Source organism: Diabrotica virgifera, chromosome 8, assembly GCF_917563875.1.
Source record: "Diabrotica virgifera virgifera chromosome 8, PGI_DIABVI_V3a".
Classification (NCBI taxonomy): Eukaryota; Metazoa; Arthropoda; class Insecta; order Coleoptera; family Chrysomelidae; genus Diabrotica; species Diabrotica virgifera.
In genome coordinates, this window is record NC_065450.1 from 48999691 (window position 1) to 49020960 (window position 21270).

Here is a 21270-nt window from a genome sequence, read left to right on the forward strand (position 1 = left end):
AATTGAGAATGTCCACAACATGAATCATCAACTCAATGAAAGATGTAAGGTAATAATCTGGGAAAATTAGTAAAAAACAAGAAAAATTAATTACCAGCTATTTTATTGCTGGACATGCTGAAATCAAATCTTAAGATTTCCTATATTAGTAATATAGCTGTGCAAAGTCCACAGAAAGTGTGCTATTTTGTTTATAAACAAATTAGCGCTCCGAAATCTTTTTTTTATTATTGCTCTATAACTCCGAAAATTTTAACTTTAAACCAAAACACTCACATAAAAATTGACAGTAATTTAATTCTGCACATTGATAATTTATTCCAATTTCCTTCGACGGAAATTTTCCTCGGAAAATTCGGGTTTTCCAAACAAAATCTTTAATTTTCAACTAAAATTTGAGGGAAGTAATTATTTATCAATAATTAAATAATTTGGTAACAGTGACATAAATCTTTTTTGTTATAAGTTGTATCTTGAAGATATGAAAATTTGTATGTACAAAGAAGACCGGAATTAAAAGGTATCTAATGGTTCAAAGATTAAAATCCTGTTGTTTATAACTCTGTCGCAAATGCCGGTCAAATTTGACCGGTTATACCTGGAATCACTCCTCGCAATTCAATTTGTTTTTCTTCGAAAAGGACACAGAAGCCGTGCCCTTTTCAACAGCGTTAACTTAATTTAATTAAATCTAATATTTTCTGAGGGGTTCTATTTGTTTATAAGCCAAAAAATTGTTTCTTTATAACATTCCTAAGACCGCTCAAATGGTCCAATTTCAATCCTGTAAGGTACGTTGAATAGATAGTGCTTTTTTATACGAAAATCATAGTTATTCTGGTGTATCATAATCTTTCTGGTTATTATTTCGACCGAAATTTTTTAATTAACATTTTAATTATTGCTAAACTATTGGTTAGGTTGTCGCCTGTTTCCTGATATACAGAGAGGGGCTAAATTATGGAATAAATTCATTTTCTCTAAAATGGACGATTTTAGAGAAAAATCCCGAAACAGGTCGATTTTTATTTTTAAATTAAATTTCTTGGCATATATTTCAAACTAGTGACGTCATCCATCCGAGCGTGATGACGTAATCGATTATTTTTTTAAATAGGAATAGGGGTTCGTGTTGTAGCTCATTTACAAAGGCGTTCAATTCTCTATTCAGTATTATAAACATTAATATCATTATTTATACAGGGAGGCCAAAAAAATTTTTAAATTAAATTAATTGACGCAAGAAGAAGAATGCATGTAATTTATTTAACTCAAAATATATTCTATTGCTGTCAGAAAATAGAAAAAAATGTTTATTTTGCAAATAAACATTGCTTTTAGCTTAAATTAAATGTTCAAACTGCCAATAGGTAGGAGCATTGATTAATAAGTACGTAGGAGGGAGGCTGTTTGTGATTTAATTTAAGCGAAAAGAAATGCTTATTTGTGAAATAAACCTTTTCTTCTATTTTCTGACAGCAGTACAATGTATTTTGAGTTAAATAAATTACATACATTCTTCTTTTTGCGCTAATTAATTTAATTCAAAAATTTTTTTTGGCAACCCTGTATAAATACCTAATGAGAATAATGTTTATATTACTGAATAGAGAATTGAACGCCCTTTCAAATGACCTACCACACGACCCCTATTCCCATTAACAAAATTATCGATTACGTCATCACGCTCAGATGGATGACGTCACTAGTAAGAAATATATGCCAAAAAATTCTAATTTAAAAATAAAAATCGACCTCTTTCGGGATTTTGCTCCAAAATCGCCCGTTTTAAAGAAATGAATTTATTCCATAATTTAGCCCCTCTGTATAATCTATTATAATAAATCTTTCATGTCATCAATTATTTAATTATTGATAAATAATTAGGTACTTCCCTAAAATTTTAATTGAAAATTGCAGATTTTTTGGGAAAACTCGGACTTTCTGAGTAAAATTTTTGTTGAAGGAAATCGGAAAAAAAAATAACTTTGTGCAGAACTAAATTACGGTGAATTTTTATTTGAGTGTTTTTGGCTCAAAGGAAAAATTTTAGGAGTTACAGACCACTAATTGAAAAATAAAGAAGATTTAGAAGGGCTAATTTGTTTAAAAATAAAATAACACACTTTCTGCGGACTTGTCATACCCCATATTACTAATAAAGTAACGCATAAATCCGTTATTTCGTAAACTGGTTACTTTAGGAAAATTCCCGAAACACGTCGATTTTTATTTTTAAATTACGGTTTTTTGGCATATATCATACTAGTGAAGTCATCCATCTGGGCGTGATGACGTAATCGATGATTTTTTTAAATGAGAATAGGGGTCATATGATAGCTCATTTAAAAGGGTATTCAATTCTCTATCCAAGAATATAAACATTAACATAATTATTTATACAGTGTGTTCAAAAAACATTTATTAATTAAAATAAGTGAGACAAAAAGAAGAATATAATGTAATTATTTAATTCAAAATACATTTTACTACTGTCAGTAAACAGAAAAAAATTTTATTTGACAAATAAACATTGATTTTCGCTTAAACGAAATGTTCAAACTGCCAAGCGACAGGTGGGTGGCAGCTTTAACATTGAATTTAAGCAAACAACAATATTTATTTCTCAAATAAACATTTTTTTCCTGTTTTCTGACAACAGTAAAACGTATTTTGAATTAAATAAATTACGTACATTCTTCTTTTTGTTTCAATTATTTTAATTAAAAAAATGTTTTTTGAACACCTTGTATAAATAATTAGGTAAATGTTTATATTAGTGAATAGAGAATTGAATACCCTTTCAAATGACCTATCACATGACCATTCTCATTTAAAAAAATCATCGATTACGTCATCGCGCCCAGATGGATGACGTCACTAGTATAATATATATGCCAAAAAATCTGAATCTAAAAATAAAAATCGACCCGTTTCAGGATTTTTCATTAATGTCGCTGGTTTACGAAATAATGAATTTATGCGTTACTTTATGGACGCACTGTATATGCAATCTTAAGATTCGATTTTAGCAATAAAATAGCTGGTAAATAATTTTTCCCAAAAATTGCATTTTTTTCGATAATTTTCCCAGACTATCAACAAGTTCCAATAAACGGGAGCGCCAACCCAAATTCTGAGCAGTCTCAACATGATAAGGTTAATATCCCCAGTTGTAACTAATATCGAAATGAATAAGAATCGCTATATTCTGCGGCTGTCATGGCGGTGTCGAAATGAAATTGCGACTGTCGAAATGAATTAGAATCAGGGCCCTGATTCTAAATCAAATTTCGACACTAAACAAGTCGCTTTCAATATGGCGACGGTTGAAATGCGATTGTGCGAGCCTTGTGGATTTTAGTTGAACTAACGAAGTGACGTCATGAAATAGCGACTATCGAAATTAATAGCGACTTTAAAAAGGGTGTTGATATTATAATTTCGACTGTCGAAATTATTTGACACGGAGATGAACGATTGGCCAAAAGCGAGGTTAGGTTTAGTTTAGATGTGTTTTGTTTATTTCTTGCAAGGAAAACTAAAGCAAAAGGTATTATAATATAGCTGGGTTTAATTGAAATTTGCTTGTTTTGAGGAATTAGATAGAATAGTATTAAATTAGAAATATAATAATTGAGAATGTCCACAACATGAATCATCAACTCAATGAAAGATGTAAGGTAATAATCTGGGAAAATTAGTAAAAAACAAGAAAAATTAATTACCAGCTATTTTATTGCTGGACATGCTGAAATCAAATCTTAAGACTTCCTATATTAGTAATATAGCTGTGCAAGGTCCACAGAAAGTGTGCTATTTTGTTTATAAACAAATTAGCGCTCCGAAATCTTTTTTTATTATTGCTCTATAACTCCGAAAATTTTAACTTTAAACCAAAACACTCACATAAAAATTGACAGTAATTCTGCACATTGATAATTTATTCCAATTTCCTTCGACGGAAATTTTCCTCGGAAAATTCGGGTTTTCCAAACAAAATCTTTAATTTTCAACTAAAATTTGAGGGAAGTAATTATTTATCAATAATTAAATAATTTGGTGACAGTGACATAAATCTTTTTTGTTATAAGTGTCTTGAAGATATGAAAATTTGTATGTACAAAGAGGACCGGAATTAAAAGGTATCTAATGGTTCAAAGATTAAAATCCTGTTGTTTATAACTCTGTCACAAATGCCGGTCAGATTTGACCGGTTATACCTGGAATCACTCCTCGCAATTCAATTTGTTTTTCTTCGAAAAGGACACAGAAGCCGTGCCCTTTTCAACAGCGTTAACTTAATTTAATTAAATCTAATATTTTCTGAGGGGTTCTATTTGTTTATAAGCCAAAAAATTGTTTCTTTATAACATTCCTGAGACCGCTCAAATGGTCCAATTTCAATCCTGTAAGGAACGTTGAATAGGTATAGTGCTTTTTTATACGAAAATCATAGTTATTCTGGTGTATCATAATCTTTCTGGTTATTATTTCGACCGAAATTTTTTAATTAACATTTTAATTATTGCTAAACTATTGGTTAGATTGTCGCCGGTCTCCTGATATACAGAGGGGGGCTAAATTATGGAATAAATTCATTTTCTCTAAAATTTTTTACGATTTTAGAGAAAAATCCCGAAACAGGTCGATTTTTATTTTTAAATTAAATTTCTTGGCATATATTTCAAACTAGTGACGTCATCCATCCGAGCGTGATGACGTAATCGATTATTTTTTTAAATAGGAATAGGGGTTCGTGTTGTAGCTCATTTACAAAGGCGTTCAATTCTCTATTCAGTATTATAAACATTAATATCATTATTTATACAGGGAGGCCAAAAAAATTTTTGAATTAAATTAATTGACGTAAGAAGAAGAATGCATGTAATTTATTTAACTCAAAATACATTCTATTGCTGTCAGAAAATAGAAAAAAATGTTTATTTTGCAAATAAACATTGCTTTTAGCTTAAATTAAATGTTCAAACTGCCAATAGGTAGGAGGGAGGCTGTTTGTGATTTAATTTAAGCGAAAAGAAATGCTTATTTGTGAAATAAACCTTTTCTTCTATTTTCTGACAGCAGTACAATGTATTTTGAGTTAAATAAATTAAAATTCAAAAATTTTTTTTGGCAACCCTGTATAAATACCTAATGATAATAATGTTTATATTACTGAATAGAGAATTGAACGCCCTTTCAAATGACCTACCACACGACCCCTATTCCCATTAACAAAATTATCGATTACGTCATCACGCTCAGATGGATGACGTCACTAGTAAGAAATATATGCCAAAAAATTGTAATTTAAAAATAAAAATCGACCTCTTTCGGGATTTTGCTCCAAAATCGTCCGTTTTAAAGAAATGAATTTATTCCATAATTTAGCCCCTCTGTATAATCTACTATAATAAATCTTTCATGTCATTAATTATTTAATTATTGATAAATAATTAGGTACTTCCCTAAAATTTTAATTGAAAATTGCAGATTTTTTGGGAAAACTCGGATTTTCTGAGTAAAATTTTTGTTGAAGGAAATCGGAAAAAAAAATTTGTGCAGAACTAAATTACGGTGAATTTTTATTTGAGTGTTTTTGGCTCAAAGGAAAAATTTTAGGAGTTACAGACCACTAATTGAAAAATAAAGAAGATTTAGAAGTGCTAATTTGTTTATAAATAAAATAACACACTTTCTGCGGACTTGTCATACCCCATATTACTAATAAAGTAACGCATAAATTCGTTATTTCGTAAACTGGTTACTTTAAGGAAAATTCCCGAAACACGTCGATTTTTATTTTTAAATTACGGTTTTTTGGCATATATATCATACTAGTGAAGTCATCCATCTGGGCGTGATGACGTAATCGATGATTTTTTTAAATGAGAATAGGGGTCATATGATAGCTCATTTAAAAGGGTATTCAATTCTCTATCCAAGAATATAAACATTAACATAATTATTTATACAGTGTGTTCAAAAAACATTTTTTAATTAAAATAAGTGAGACAAAAAGAAGAATATAATGTAATTATTTAATTCAAAATACATTTTACTACTGTCAGTAAACAGAAAAAAATTTTATTTGACAAATAAACATTGATTTTCGCTTAAACGAAATGTTCAAACTGCCAAGCGACAGGTGGGTGGCAGCTTTAACATTGAATTTAAGCAAAAAACAATATTTATTTCTCAAATAAACATTTTTTTCCTGTTTTCGGACAACAGTAAAACGTATTTTGAATTAAATAAATTACGTACATTCTTCTTTTTGTTTCAATTATTTTAATTAAAAAAATGTTTTTTGAACACCTTGTATAAATAATTAGGTAAATGTTTATATTAGTGAATAGAGAATTGAATACCCTTTCAAATGAGCTATCACATGACCATTCTCATTTAAAAAAATCATCGATTACGTCATCGCGCCCAGATGGATGACGTCACTAGTATGATATATATGCCAAAAAATCTGAATCTAAAAATAAAAATCGACCCGTTTCAGGATTTTTCATTAATGTCGCTGGTTTACGAAATAATGAATTTATGCGTTACTTTATGGACGCACTGTATATGCAATCTTAAGATTCGATTTTAGCAATAAAATAGCTGGTAAATAATTTTTCCCAAAAATGGCATTTTTTCGATAATTTTCCCAGACTATCAACAAGTTCCAATAAACGGGAGCGCCAACCCAAATTCTGAGCAGTCTCAACATGATAAGATTAATATCCCCAGTTGTAACTAATATCGAAATGAATAAGAATCGCTATTTTCTGCGGCTGTCATGGCGGTGTCGAAATGAAATTGCGACTGTCGAAATGAATTAGAATCAGGGCCCTGGGCCCTGATTCTAATTTAGGTCTGTTCCTTTGTTTTTTAGTGTTACACTTTTGAGTGTAAGTGTACGAAATTCTATGAACATTTGAGTGTAAAATGACAGCGGATGTGACAGCGGCTCATGACAGCGGACAGTATTAAACGAAAATTATCGGTGTGCCAATCAAGCAAAGGGACAAGGAACTTCCGAATATGGCCTAACTGGGGGCACATAACATAACATAACCTAATTAATCCTAATATTTACATTTGTAAAGAATATCCTGTTTGTTTTTATTGTCGATTGTGCAGCAAATCAAATATAAAGTAGTTTATCGCCTACAGAACTGAATTAGTCCATAGCAGTTATCAGTTTTTCTTTCTTGGGAAGCTTATACATGTAACTTGTATTGTTGTAAATTGTGGGAGTAGGGCAGACAGGGAAAAGTCTTATTTTGTACTGTTCCCAAGGCTCCCCATGCAATACATTTAAATGAATTATCCAAACAAAGCTGGGGACAATGGATAAAAGCCACAAGAAGAACAGATATAAGGGAACTAAAATTAAAATATGAAAAGTAAACATTTTGTAAGTGGTAAGTTTAATGTAATTCAATTAATAAGGATTTTAAATGTCTACAATAATAATAAAGATGTGATAATTCAAGCTTAATTATTAGGAAAGCCAGCCATGTTTCACTTCCATGAAGCAGAGAAGGGAGGTATATAATATACTGTCCCTTTTGTCTTCTCACTAATTTCTCTTTTGCTAATGAAACCTGTAGTGAGGGAGTGATATAATCGTGATGTTTTAGCAATTCTGTTGTTCATTTTTTTTGCATTTTTTGTCTATTATAGTTTATAAATATTCAAAATCATTCATATGTTCTACTAAATTTCCGTCTAGGTTTATATGGATTTCTCTCAGTGTCTTGGAAATAAGTAAAGTTTTAGTCTTTGCTAATTTTATTTTCATTCCTTTGTCTGCAAGTTCTCTCGTCTATAAATTTAGGTTGCTTTGTAAAGATTTCTCTGAACTTGGTATCAATGCAATGTCATCTGCAGATACACATTTACTCAGAGTTATACTTTTTAATCAATGGTAACCTAAATCTAATTTTCGGGACTCTACTGCATTTTTTTTATTGGTTCATTCATATATATAATATAATGAATAGCAGTGAGCTTAAAACTCCACCTTGCCTTACTCCTTGTGTATTAGCAAATTTGTTTGATTCACAGTTTAATGATCGCACAATGTTCCAGTACATAAATTTTACTTGCATCAATTAGTTCTCCTCCAACATCGAACAGTTCAAGCCCTTTCCAAATGTGATGTCCGGGTACCTTGTCAAAGGCTTTTTCCATTGTCTTATAGTAAAGATATGATCTTGGACACTGTGCCCGGTCAGAAACCTTTTTGTGCATCGTCTAGTTGATGTTCCACTTTCTTTCTCAGTCTCATCTCCAGTGTTCATTCATAAATCTTAGCCAGTACACTTAGCATGAAAATACCTCGATAATTTGAACATTACTTTTTTACCTCCCTTCTTTACCAGAAGAGCCATTACTGCTGTTGCCCAATCTTCTGGGATGCGTTTCTGTTTCCAAATTGTTATCAGTAATTTGTGTAAGTAGTGTAATGCAGATTCCCCCATATATTTCAACAATCGTGTTTTGATATTATCTATTCCTGCCACTTTACCATTTTTCATTTTTGCAATGGCTTCCGTTAATTCTTCCATTGTTATTTCATTACTCAACTCTTTGGAATATTTACTCCATCTATTAACTATATCTTGTGGTTGGGTAAGTGTTTCTCCATTTTATTTTTTTTTTATTTGCACGACAGTACTACCTGATTTACCTCTCATTTTTTCAGACCTTAATAGAACAATTTTTGGTTTGTCCTACTACTGTCTTGCTCCATCTTTTCTCCAAATCTCTCCCACTGTTCCAATTTAGCTTTTTTAACTTTTTCTTTCACAAGCTTCCTTGCTTATTAACTGTTATTTTCTAGATAAGCTCTCCATGGTACTTTCTTTTCTTTCACAGCTATTTTTATCTCTTCGCTCCACCAACTAGTCCTTTTTTTTGACTACTTTTATTCAATAAAAATATTAAAATACTCTTGTGATAGTGAAGAGACAGTTTATGTTTCCTTTCGATCCAGAGGCGATACACAATCTCCAGACAGTTGTTTCTGCCTTACGGCGTCCCCAGTGGAGCTGCCTACACACCTCTGAATCAAAACGAAATCAAATTGTCTATTTAAGTGGAATTTCAAAAATAGTTATCTACTATTAGGATGCTTCAGCGATATCTCTTAAAGAAAAGAGAAAAGTCCCAGATACAAAATTCACTATTAAAATAGTAAATAATTATTTAAATCTGAAACTTTTCTTATTGGAACCCCTTTCTGGTACATCCTTAATCTCTTTTTGACTTTTACAATTTCGGACTTTGAATTATCTTTCTGATCTTTTTTCTAGATTAATGAAAGCAGAATGTAACTGTATACTGCAGAGTCCTTTTCCCTTTCTTTATTCATCATCTCTTGTCTTATAAATTGTAAAAGTCAGAGATTAAGGATGTTACCAGAAAGAAGTTCCAATAAGAAAAGTGTCAGATATAAATAATTATTTACTATTTTTATTTTAATAGTGAATTTTATATCTGGGACTTTTCTTTATTCTTGTGATACTTTCCACATTTTTATGATTTTTTTATGGTACACAATGTAGAATTTTTATTTATGTCTTTGTTTTAGGAACAACCACTGGATATTTAAAAGGTATAAAAAGAAGAAACTGCTGGAATTTCAAAACAAATGTGTTTGACTAGTAAAGATTTGGATAAATAACAGGAGTTACTTTGGGCTATAGCTAAGTGCAGATTTATTTCCTTGTGGCTTCCTATGTTAATTCTTATTAATTATACACTTAAATATGTTTTTAGTCTCAGGAAGATTTTATATTTGATTATTTTTGAATAAACATTATTATTATTATTACCTTAATTTCCATTAAATAAATTAACTGTAATCAATAAAGTAATCGTTTAATTGTTAATAAATTATCAAGTATGATTCCCAAATATTTTATTTGTTTGACACCTTCTATGGGCTGATTGTGAGATTATAGTTAAGGTACCAAGGGTATTATAAGGATAATAACACTTGAGGTCAATGGTGTATATACCGAGGGCCTTTGGCCTGAGGGATATAAGTTGACTGAAAGCGATATTATCGTTAATACCCGTGGTGCCTTCAACATTTAATGTCCGACTAAATTATTTTTTATAGACAAAAAATTGAAGGAATTTTGAATTAATTAGTTTTCAAATAAGTACATTTACCAGCAATAGTCGTAACGTAATTGTGGTAACCATAGTTTTACTTGGGTTGTTATTTGTCAACTTGACAGTATTTAACTAGTTATTTAAATTTAATACCCTAGGGCATAATTTTTCAAAATAATGCCCTAGAGCCTAGGGCATTATATCATACTTAACTGACTTCGAAATCATGTCATTATTTATCAAACTGACTTCAAAATTATGTCATTATTTGTCAAATAATATACCAGTCGGACATTAATATTATTACAGTAGAACCTCGATTATCTGTCAGGGCACCGGACCAAGGGTATGACGGATAATCGAAAAGACGGTTAACAGAACATTAAAAAAAAATAAAAATTCATAGTACAACTCTCAAATTTCATTTGTATGGTTTGTTTGACAATATAAGAGGGATTTGTGTTCATACAATCGAATCAATTTAAAATATTCTGAAATTTGTGTTTGTTTTACTGCTGCTTCATATTTGGCGACGGCTGAATTTCTTAATCGGCATAAGGCATAAGATCATGCAATCTACTTTATTGGCTTCTTCTTGTTGAGAATACCACTCGATGAATTATTACATATGCGATGCAGCTTCTCTAGATTATTTACGCAAATCTTTGTCAGTTACAATAGGTTCATCAATATAGCTACAGTCAAGCTTCCTTGTGTCCAAGCATCAATATAGCTACTGTGTCAGCTTCCGAATAGGTTTGGTCCGCCTTTGTTGCCATTTCAATGAGTTCTTTATCTGTCAGCAATGGATAGCCGTTTGTGTCCTCATCACAAATCAAATTACCTTTTTTTTTTTATTTTTTTGCATTTAAATGATTGCTAATGTATAACTCAATACAACTTCTGTATGTACCCTGACGGTTAACAGAGGTGATGGTTAATGGAGAGACGGATAATCGAGGTTCCACTGTACATGATTTCGAAGTAAGTTATATTATAATGCCCTAGGGCGTTATTTTTCAATATTTATTTTGAAAAATAATGCCCTAGCTAGGGTATTAAATTCAAATAACTAGTTAAATACTGTCGAGTTGACACAATTACGTTACAACTGTTGCTGGTAAATGTACTTATTTAAAAACTAATTAATTCAAAATTCCTTAAATTTTTTTGCCTATAAAGAATAATTTAGTCAGACATTAAATGTTGAAGGCACCACGGGTATTAAAGATAATATCGCTTTCAGTGAATGTTTATCCCTTTAGACCCTTTGAACCCTTAAGATTGCTATCTAAAAAAAATACCAAGAAACTTTACAGAATCAACGATACTGATCTGGCTGTTATTAACACATTCACAGACACACTTTAGATGTAGACACATCTTATGGAGTAAGTGGCTTCATATGCAGTTGTGTCTGTGAATGTGTTAAGAGGTAAAGATTGACGAGCTCCTGTATAGGATAATGCTACTGTTTTATGTTAAAAAAAGGTAAATTAGAATCGGACCAGGTTTTTATCGTGAGTAGATCAGAAGGTATAGTAGCAATATTTGAGTTGCTCCAAGTAATACTGGTATCATCAGCAAAAAGAAAATTTTTTCCATTAATTTTTAAACTAGGGATGTCATTAATAAACGTAAGGAAAAGTAGAGGACCTGATACTGAACCTTGTGGTTTGTAGAGGACCCCACATACAATATTTTGGAGACTAGAGTCTGTATTATTTGCTCTAACCAGTTGTTTCCAACTATCCAAGTAAGATTGAAACCAATTCAAAGAAATTCTTCGAATTCCATAGAAATTTAGTTATTTTTATCAAAATTTCATGATTTACACAATCAAAAGCTTTGGCATAGTCACAAAAAACAGTGGCAGTGTGAAGATTATTGCTCAGTGCTTGATAAACCTCATGTAGTACAGAAAACATGGCATCAGCAGTACATTTATTATTTAAAAAGCCGAACTTTTGTAATAAAATGTTGTTTTTAACAAGAAAGGACATAAGTCATGCTTTTATGAGTCTCTCAATAATTTTGGAGTACCGGTAGTAATGCAATAGGTATATACTTGCAGGAATTAGATTTTTCACCACCCTTATGAAGAGGAATAATGATAGCTGTCTTTAGGTACTCTGGAAATTTACCTTTCTCAAAAGAATCATTAATTGGCGAGATGAGGACACAAGGATCTACAGATCGAGCGAGTCTCGTAAATTGCACGGCTTTGAGCCACGCTTCACACAACCATATTTGCGTACTTGTGTTTTGGGTTGTGTGGTCGTGCTCTGGTCGATTGGAGTTATAATTTACCAAATTTAAATATAATCGTTTCTACTGACTCATAATATGCATACTATAATATATTGAAGTTTTTAAATATTGCTAATATTATTAAAGTTTTTAACATTGTATTTTAATATACTTTGTTTTATTAATAATAATATTACCTAAGTATTGCACCTTGTTCAAAAAAAGTTCAAGATAAATACCGCGGTTTTTTCATATGAAAATGCAAAGAAAAAATATACAATTTGCAGAGTATGTAAATGCTTGTTTTTTGATAAAACAATACAAATTGTATGTAGGTAGGTAGAGTAGCAAAGCATTGAGTAGTTATAGCAAAAGTAGCTACGCCATCTGAGACACAATAAGGATGAAATTAGTTTTATATTTTCTTTTCTCATGGAGCATGCATGATGGAGAGTTTTTTAAAATACGTAACAAAGCATGTTGTTTTGTTATCTATGTTGCAAATATGTTGTTTTTTTTTCAAATTACAAAATATGTTGTTTTCAATACAAGTACCTAATTGTTGTTATTATTTACTGAGCATTTAGAATTTTGACTAACGCTCGATTTCATAATAAAGTTAAAGTGTGTGTTACCTTAAAAAAAGCAATTGTTACAGTTAAAGAAAACTTTAAATTTAAAGTCCACTTTAACTTTATTAATATAAAATCGAGCGTAAGAAATTTTATAAACTTTGGAAAATAGCATTTCAAAAAAAGTACTGTAAGTATGCTGTATTTTTAATTTTTTCTCAAAAAATAAAACAAAACTCATTTTAAAACATATATTAAATTATAAACACAACACTAAATAAATAATTTTTCTCAACGGTTAAAAACCACACTTGAAAGTTTTAGAAATTCACACCCCAGAATCAAGTTACTCAAATTTTCAAACACCTCACCTGACACAGTGTCTCAAGTACAATTGCACGAAGCTGTTGATGTTATATTTTTACTCACATTAACAAAGTACTCATTTAGATTTCCAGGGTCTGAAAGGAAAAATGTTTAAGCTGGGTGAATTTTATTTCGAAGATCATTTATTATGGACTAAGTTTCTTTTGCAACACTTTTAGAGCTTCTCAGACAATTTTGATAGTACGATTTTTTAGCTGATTTTATAAGTTTTAAATAGGTTTTCCTATACTTGCTGATATATTCAGTGACAGAGCCATTGGAAAGTAAATTTCTTGATGTAGAGTAGTGAACGCATATTCATGGCTGATATGCGGATACCGGATACCTTTAGTAGTCCAGGGCCCAGGATTTGCGATGTTTTGGCTTAATTGTAATTAAAGGAAATGCTTTGTTGAACTTAAGGACATAAAAGCATATTAAAAAAATCACTGAAAAGTGATAATTTTAAAATTACAGGAAAGTGCCACTCGGAGGTTAAGCAAAATTAAATTAAAACTTGTAGCTACTTTAGTTTTTTCAATTTATAAATCTAGTTTAAATTAAACTAAAAAGAAATATATCTTTTTTGTAAACAAACACATTTAACGGCTAAACAGCTGGCTCCGGTTGGATGATACTGCGCAGGACGAGTGTAATATCCACCACCGCCTCGGAGGTAGGTGTAGAAAAGTGTTACACTTTTTTTCCTACAGCATTTCAAAGAAACGAGTTGTACGCGTTCTACGACAGAAGTTGAGTGTATCGTGAAAAAAAGTGTAAACACTAGAAAAACAAAGAAACAAGAAAGTGTAACACTTTTACACTTTTCTTAAGACCGCTTTACAGCTTGCAAGAAAACTTGCTGCAACTTCTTGCATGCAAGACTTTCATGCAAGTCTATTGCATGGTCTTTTACAGCTTGCAACCCGGCTTGCATGCAATTTGAAAGTTTTACCCTTAACCTAACTTATAAACTTTTGTTTTTTTTAATTACTTTATTGCCGTTTATTTAACTTGGTAAATTTCGAAATGCCAAGACCATCAGAAATAACCAAATATAAAAGGAAAAAGGCGGTAGCAGCAACTATTATAGATAACTTATACATAAAGAAGTATTATTATTGCTGCAGCCAGCCTTTTAGTCACTAATTTAGAACGCCGAGATCGGAGATGTGAATAAGATCTTAGTTGAACAAGAAGAGGGGTAATAATGTATCTCCAACAGAAGAATTTATCCAAGTAGATGATGAAAATTACTCTAATTTTCTAGGAATGAATGTACATTTTAATAAACCCTTGGGAAAAATTGAACAATTACAAAGAAATCTATATTTCGAAATACTATTTCTGCGAAACACAAATTAATTATTATCCTAAGGTACTTAGCTAGAGGAGAGAGAGCTTCCGTAGCTTAATATACAATTTACAATAAATTATAGAATCTCAGAAAGTGCCATTTCATTATTCATTCATTTCCATCGTTGATATATTTCACAAACAGAAAACAGCTGATCGGCATGTATTGTGAATCCGTGTCGTCAATGACATTTGATATTGTGGAAAAATCAAATTCCCCTAGACTTGCATGAAAACTTGCAGAAAAAATGGCACCAAACCGATTATCGCGCAATTGCAAGAAGTTGCATGCAATAATCAACTGACGACATACTGCGCATGCCTTTAGGCAACTTTCTTGCGTCTTGCAGGTAGAATTGCAAGCTGTAAAGCACCCTTTACACTTTTCAAGAACTAGTGTTACACTTAAAACAAAGGAACAGACCTATATGTGACACATGACAGAAGCTCGAAACAAATGACAATCGATGAAAAGCCCTATTAAGACCGCTTTACAGCTTGCAAGAAAACTTGCTGCAATACTCTTGCATGCAAGACTTTCATGCAAGTCAATTGCATGGTCTTTTACAGCTTGCAACCCGGCTTGCATGCAATTTGAAATTTTACCCTTAACCTAACTTATAAACTTTTGTTTTTTTTAATTACTTTATTGCTGTTTATTTAACTTGGTAAATTTCGAAATGCCAAGACTATCAGAAATAACCAAATATAAAAGGAAAAAGGCGGTAGTAGCAACTTTAAGTATTATTATTACTGCAGCCAGCCTTTTAGTCACTAATTTAGAACACCGAGATCGGAGCTGGTGAGTAAGATCTTAGTTGAACAAGAAGAGGGGTAATAATGTATCTCCAACAGAATTTATCCAAGTAGATGATGAAAATGACTCTAATTTTCTAGGAATGAATGTACATTTTAATAAACCCTTGGGAAAAATTGAACAATTACAAAGAAATCTATATTTCGAAATACTATTTCTGCGAAACACAAATTAATTATTATCCTAAGGTACCTACTTAGCTAGAGGAGAGAGAGCTTCCGTAGCTTAATATACAATTTACAATAATTATAGAATCTCAGAAAGTGCCATTTCATTATTCATTCATTTCCATCGTTGATATATTTCACATACAGAAAACAGCTGATCGGCATGTATTCGTGAATCCGTGTCGTCAATGACATTTGATATTGTGGAAAAATCAAATTCCCCTAGACTTGCATGAAAACTTGCAGAAAAAATGGCACCAAACCGATTATCGCGCAATTGCAAGAAGTTGCATGCAATAGTCAACTGACGACATACTGCGCATGCCTTTAGGCAACTTTCTTGCGTCTTGCATGTAGAATTGCAAGCTGTAAAGCGCTCTTTAGGGATTCCAATGAACTGTCAGTGGTGGCCGGTGGATGGCTAAACTGACATGGCCATAGACATAGATAAGGGGGGTGGTCATCGCGTATCTAATGTTTACATTAAATATTGACAAATTTATAAAGAATATCCTGTTTGGTTTTGTTTTTTTGTTAATTGTATAGCGAAATCTGTGAAATTGTGATAGCAAATTAAATATGAAGTGGTTTAATAATTGGATACGCCTATGGATGACAGTTTTGCCATCCAGCAGCCATATTATATCACGTGATTTGGAATGCCTAATTAGGGATTCCAATGAACTGTCAGTGGTGGCCGGTGGATGGGTAAACTGACATGGCCATAGACATAGTTAAGGGGGGTGGTCATGGCGTATCTAATGTTTACCTTGAATAATGGGTGCATTCAGCAGACGCAATCGCTAAGTAATCGATTAGTAATCGATTAGTAATCGATTTGTGATTTACATGCTGAATGTCACAATTTATGTGGCATTCAGCAGAAAATCACTAATCGATTAGTTAGCGATTGTGTCTGCTGAATGCACCCATTGACAAATTTGTAAAGAATATCCTGTTTGGTTTTGTTTTTTTGTTAATTGTGTAGCGAAATTTGTGAAATTGTGATATCAAATTAAACATGAAGTGGTTTAAACATTAGATACGCCTATGGATGACAGTTTCGCCATCCAGCAGCCATATACGCTCTGAGCTTCGCTGGTGTCGCTCCTAGCGGTTACTAATTCAACTTTTACCGGTAATTTTTAAATTTATTATTTAATTTTGATCGCTTAATATTTACAACGCAAAAAAGTAATTAAATTGTAATCGATTTTTTTAAGATTTTTCTAATCATTTTGACGTTCTATTGATAAAATATCAATTTCTTACTTCGGATACTTTGACAATAATCGTGTAGATGGCGCTAAGAGTATAAGATATTATTTATAATTAGATATTACGGAACATTAAAAAAACTTAAATTCAGTATTTAAAACGTAAGTATATTTAAGGTAAAAAATATATACCACAGCTTTGACCAACTAATATTGTTTATAATTAATGTTTTTAATTTTAATTTTAAATTAATCACTTTGACATCTATGTCAAATTTCCGGTAAACGTTTACAAACTTGTCACTACTGGCGTTCGCAAATTTGTAAATATCCCCTCTACGTACGAGCTCACAGCGTATACGCTATGAGCTTCGCTGGTGTCGCTCCTAGCGGTTACTAATTCAACTTTTACTGGTAATTTTTAAATTTATTATTTAATTGTTATCGCTTAATATTTACAACGCAAAAAAGTAATTAAATTGTAATCGATTTTTTTAAGATTTTTCTAATCATTTTGACGTTCTATTGATAAAATATCAATTTCTTACTTCGGATACTTTGACAATAATCGTGTAGATGGCGCTAAGATTATAACAGATTATTTATAAGGTTTGTTCCAACACGACCGGGAACCGTCACGAAACGGTAACGCTTCTGCGCAGTAAACAAAATCCGTTCCAACAAAAATATGATCGTCATCGGATCGTCCTTCCCACTGTTCCAACAAGAATTGTGATCTTTCGGTGACGGTTTCGTGATGATCATTTCAGTAATCGGGCAAATGCATAATGTGCTGGTTGGACTGACTTGCGCACTAGGATTTAATTCTTTAAAGTTTTTGAGCCTTTGATCGACTAAAAGCACACAAGCTGTCACCAACAAAAATAACAAATATATGATTACCGTCATGGGACGATAACTGGGCGATACAATTACGAACATGCGCACAACAAACGGTACAAGTAGTTTCGTGACGGTTTGTGGACCGTCCAAAAGTTCATGTTGGAACAAACCTATAATTAGATATTACGGAACATTAAAAAAACTTAAATTCAGTATTTAAAACGTAAGTATATTTAAGGTAAAAATATATACCACAGCTTTGACCAACTAATATTGTTTATAATTAATGTTTTTAATTTTAATTTTAAATTAATCACTTTGACATTTATGTCAAATTTCCGGTAAACGTTTACAAACTTGTCACTACTGGCGTTCGCGAATTTGTAAATATCCCCTCTACGTACGAGCTCACAGCGTATAGGGCTTTTCATTCACAGTCATTTGTTTCGAGCTTCTGTCATGTGTCACATAATATTACTATATCTACGTCATACGTTATTGATATAACCATTGATATAAAAACACCCAGGATAGAACCTATGAGCAAAATTCTGGCGTCCAAAGTAGCTGATAAAAAGTAGCTAATAACTTGACATAACAATGGCCGACTCTTGGTTTCCGGAATAATTTCTTGATTTACCAACAGGAATGCATTAAATTATTGACTTAATATTTCCTTAATACATAATGTTACCTGTTTTACAATGTATTTTACATTAAAATATGTCACCAAATAAAATATTTATTATTTATTAACCACAAAAACACCTGTCAACGCCAACTTCACGTCAGAAATTGTAAACAGTATGTGACGTCAGTTCCGTCGCAGATGCATGTAAAATTATTCGCGATTGAAACGGAATATAGAGGGCAGGTCGAATGCAAGAAAATGGCCGATATAAATGGTATAAACAAACATTCAGTTGATGAATAGAACAATACCGATTTGATTTAAAATATTTTAATGTACTCATAATGCTGAAATTTACTAAAAATTTCTTAATATTGACCAAATTCCATTCAAATTAACGATTTTCTGGTTTGTTTATACCACTTATAGTAGTTTAAATTTATTCCACCAGAGGTCAGCTACTTTGCTTTTCATCGCGAATACACAGTTAGACCGCTTGGATATAACCAATGATACAAACTAAAGACGTATGACCAGGGTTGCCAATTTAGTAGATTTTCTACTAGATCTAGTAGAATTTCTTGTGATTTAGTGGGAAAATTTTACATCTAGTAGATTTTAGAATCTGGTAGAAAATATAGTAGATTTTAGTAGGTTTTGGTTGAAAGGAATCTTTTATTTTGACAATTGACAAATGACATTAAATATTTTTGTAAATTTGTAAAATAACCTTTAAAATGTGCTGAAATTTTATTTGTTACCTGTAATATAGATAAAAAGTAAAATAGGATCATGGAAAAGAGTAAAACGTTGAATTTAATTAGTATTTTGTCATTTAAAGAACAGAACAACATAACCGATATTAATCATCCTGCAATATAGAAGTGCATTTACAAATACTCTATTTTAGGAGTTGTTAAATACTTTTGCACATTATGGGTATATAAAATGGGGAATTTATGGGCAAAGTATTGCTAGGGAATATCCAGTTCTCGACTACCTGACACCATTGCAGAATCTTCAGACAGCAGTTGAAGTGTTTCAATTATAAATATTGCTTGTTATTTAAAGGTTTGGTATTTTGAAGAGATTTTTCATATTAATATGTGAAATAAGAGGTAATGCAAGATATCTTTTGTTCAAAAATATCAGCTCTACAAATATTGCAGTTGTTTAGAGAAAACATTGAAATACTGACAACTGAGCCTGCAGTTATTTAATCGAACAAGCTGTGGCAGTACATTTTTAACCAGGAGAAAATCTAGTGCAACTGTTTGTGTAATGTGTGTGTTTGTTTGTTTTAAAATGTTGCCATTTAAAGTAAATACAGTAAAACCTCCGTTAACTGAAATGGCTTGACAGTTTCAATAATTTTGTCAATAAAAAGTAAATTAAACAGCAATAAAATTAATGAAATTAAACATGTTTAGAGTGTTTTAGAACAATACTATGTAATTTGATAAAAGAACAATATAAAAAACAATGTTATTTTTATCCGAAATTCTTGTTATCCGAAACGGCCTCCCCCTCAATTATTTCGGTTAACGGAGGTTTTACTGTAAATGGCTAATGTTGATAATATATTATTTTTCTTGGATTGCAGTTTGTTAAAAAATTTATAAATACATACATGATATTGGTGTTTGATTTGAAATGATTTTAAGTACCATATAAAGTATGTTATATCACATTCCGTTAAAAGAACTTCCACAACTAGCAAAAATGTATGATAAACAAATTGTTTTAAAGGACAAAAATAATAAGGGAATTAGCTTTATGGTGGGTTTTTTATAGTACATTTAAATAAACAAATGCTGTGGCATGCAAATGAAAGTGTAATTAATACTTTTGGTTCAAAACTTTATAGATTCGAATACATAAAGGATTAAAATTTAAAAAATAAATACTTAAACCTTTGTTTTATTGTATTAACCTGTTTATATTGTTAATACCATTTGGATTGCATATCAACCAAAGGATAACATGGAACAAACACCTCCAAATGAAATGCAGGCAGTTGGATCTCAAGTTCAGACAAATGTACTGGCTCCTTGGTAGGACATCCAAATTGTCATTAAATAACAAATTACTACTATACAAAGCCATGTTGAAACCAATTAGGATGTATGGTATCCATGTCTGGGATTGCGCTAAATTAACACACATCACAACCATATCAAATTCAATCAAAAGTCCTTAGATCAATTACTGGCGCACCCTGGTATGTCAGTAATCTCACAATTCGCAATGATCTAAATATTCCCTTTGTAAGAGATGAAATACAGCGGACAGCAACCAACCATGAAAGTCGAACAAGAAACCAAGACAACAAACTGATCAAACATTTCTGCCAGTGAACCAATAATCAGAAGACTCAAGCGAACGTGGCTACAAGATTTAATACAACAGTGAAATATACCTATAAGGCGAAGCATCATTGCATGCTCCTTCTTCCTTGCTTAAAATTTCATTCAAAATTGCTTAAAACTTTTAAGAAATTGATTGTAAATAAAAGTTCATAAGGAGAAAAAAATATATACAAATTTTATTTTAATTCCGATATACCTACCTTTAAAGACACTACAAAAGACAGCAAACATACCATTGCATGTTTGTAAAATATTTTAAGTTAAAAATGAACTTTTGTCTAGAACTTATAGTTGTCTTTTTCATGTTTATATAAATATGTAGAACTTTCCTTTCAGTTAAATAAAACTTATTTTTACCAAATTCTTCTTAGAGAGGATATTTTTGTGATATGTGCAATCAGATGAAATTGCCGATGCTAGCAGCATTTTATCAGTTGGGGCAAGTTGGGGTTGATTGGAATAAGCTATAATTTTACATTAAAATAAGTTTTACTAATTCGAAACGTTAAACTAACTTAATTTTGAAGTAAAATTTTGGATAGTAAACTGTGTTA

The 21270-nt window shown here is 31.3% G+C and overlaps 1 long non-coding RNA gene across 1 annotated transcript; it reads left to right on the forward strand.

The window, feature by feature from the left end:
- Positions 1 to 5997: 5997 nt before the first annotated feature.
- Positions 5998 to 9916, forward strand: LOC126889975 (uncharacterized). The gene is made up of 2 exons (XR_007700244.1): positions 5998 to 7424; positions 9599 to 9916. It is a non-coding gene; the product is annotated as an uncharacterized LOC126889975 (long non-coding RNA).
- The last annotated feature ends 11354 nt before the right edge of the window (positions 9917 to 21270 follow it).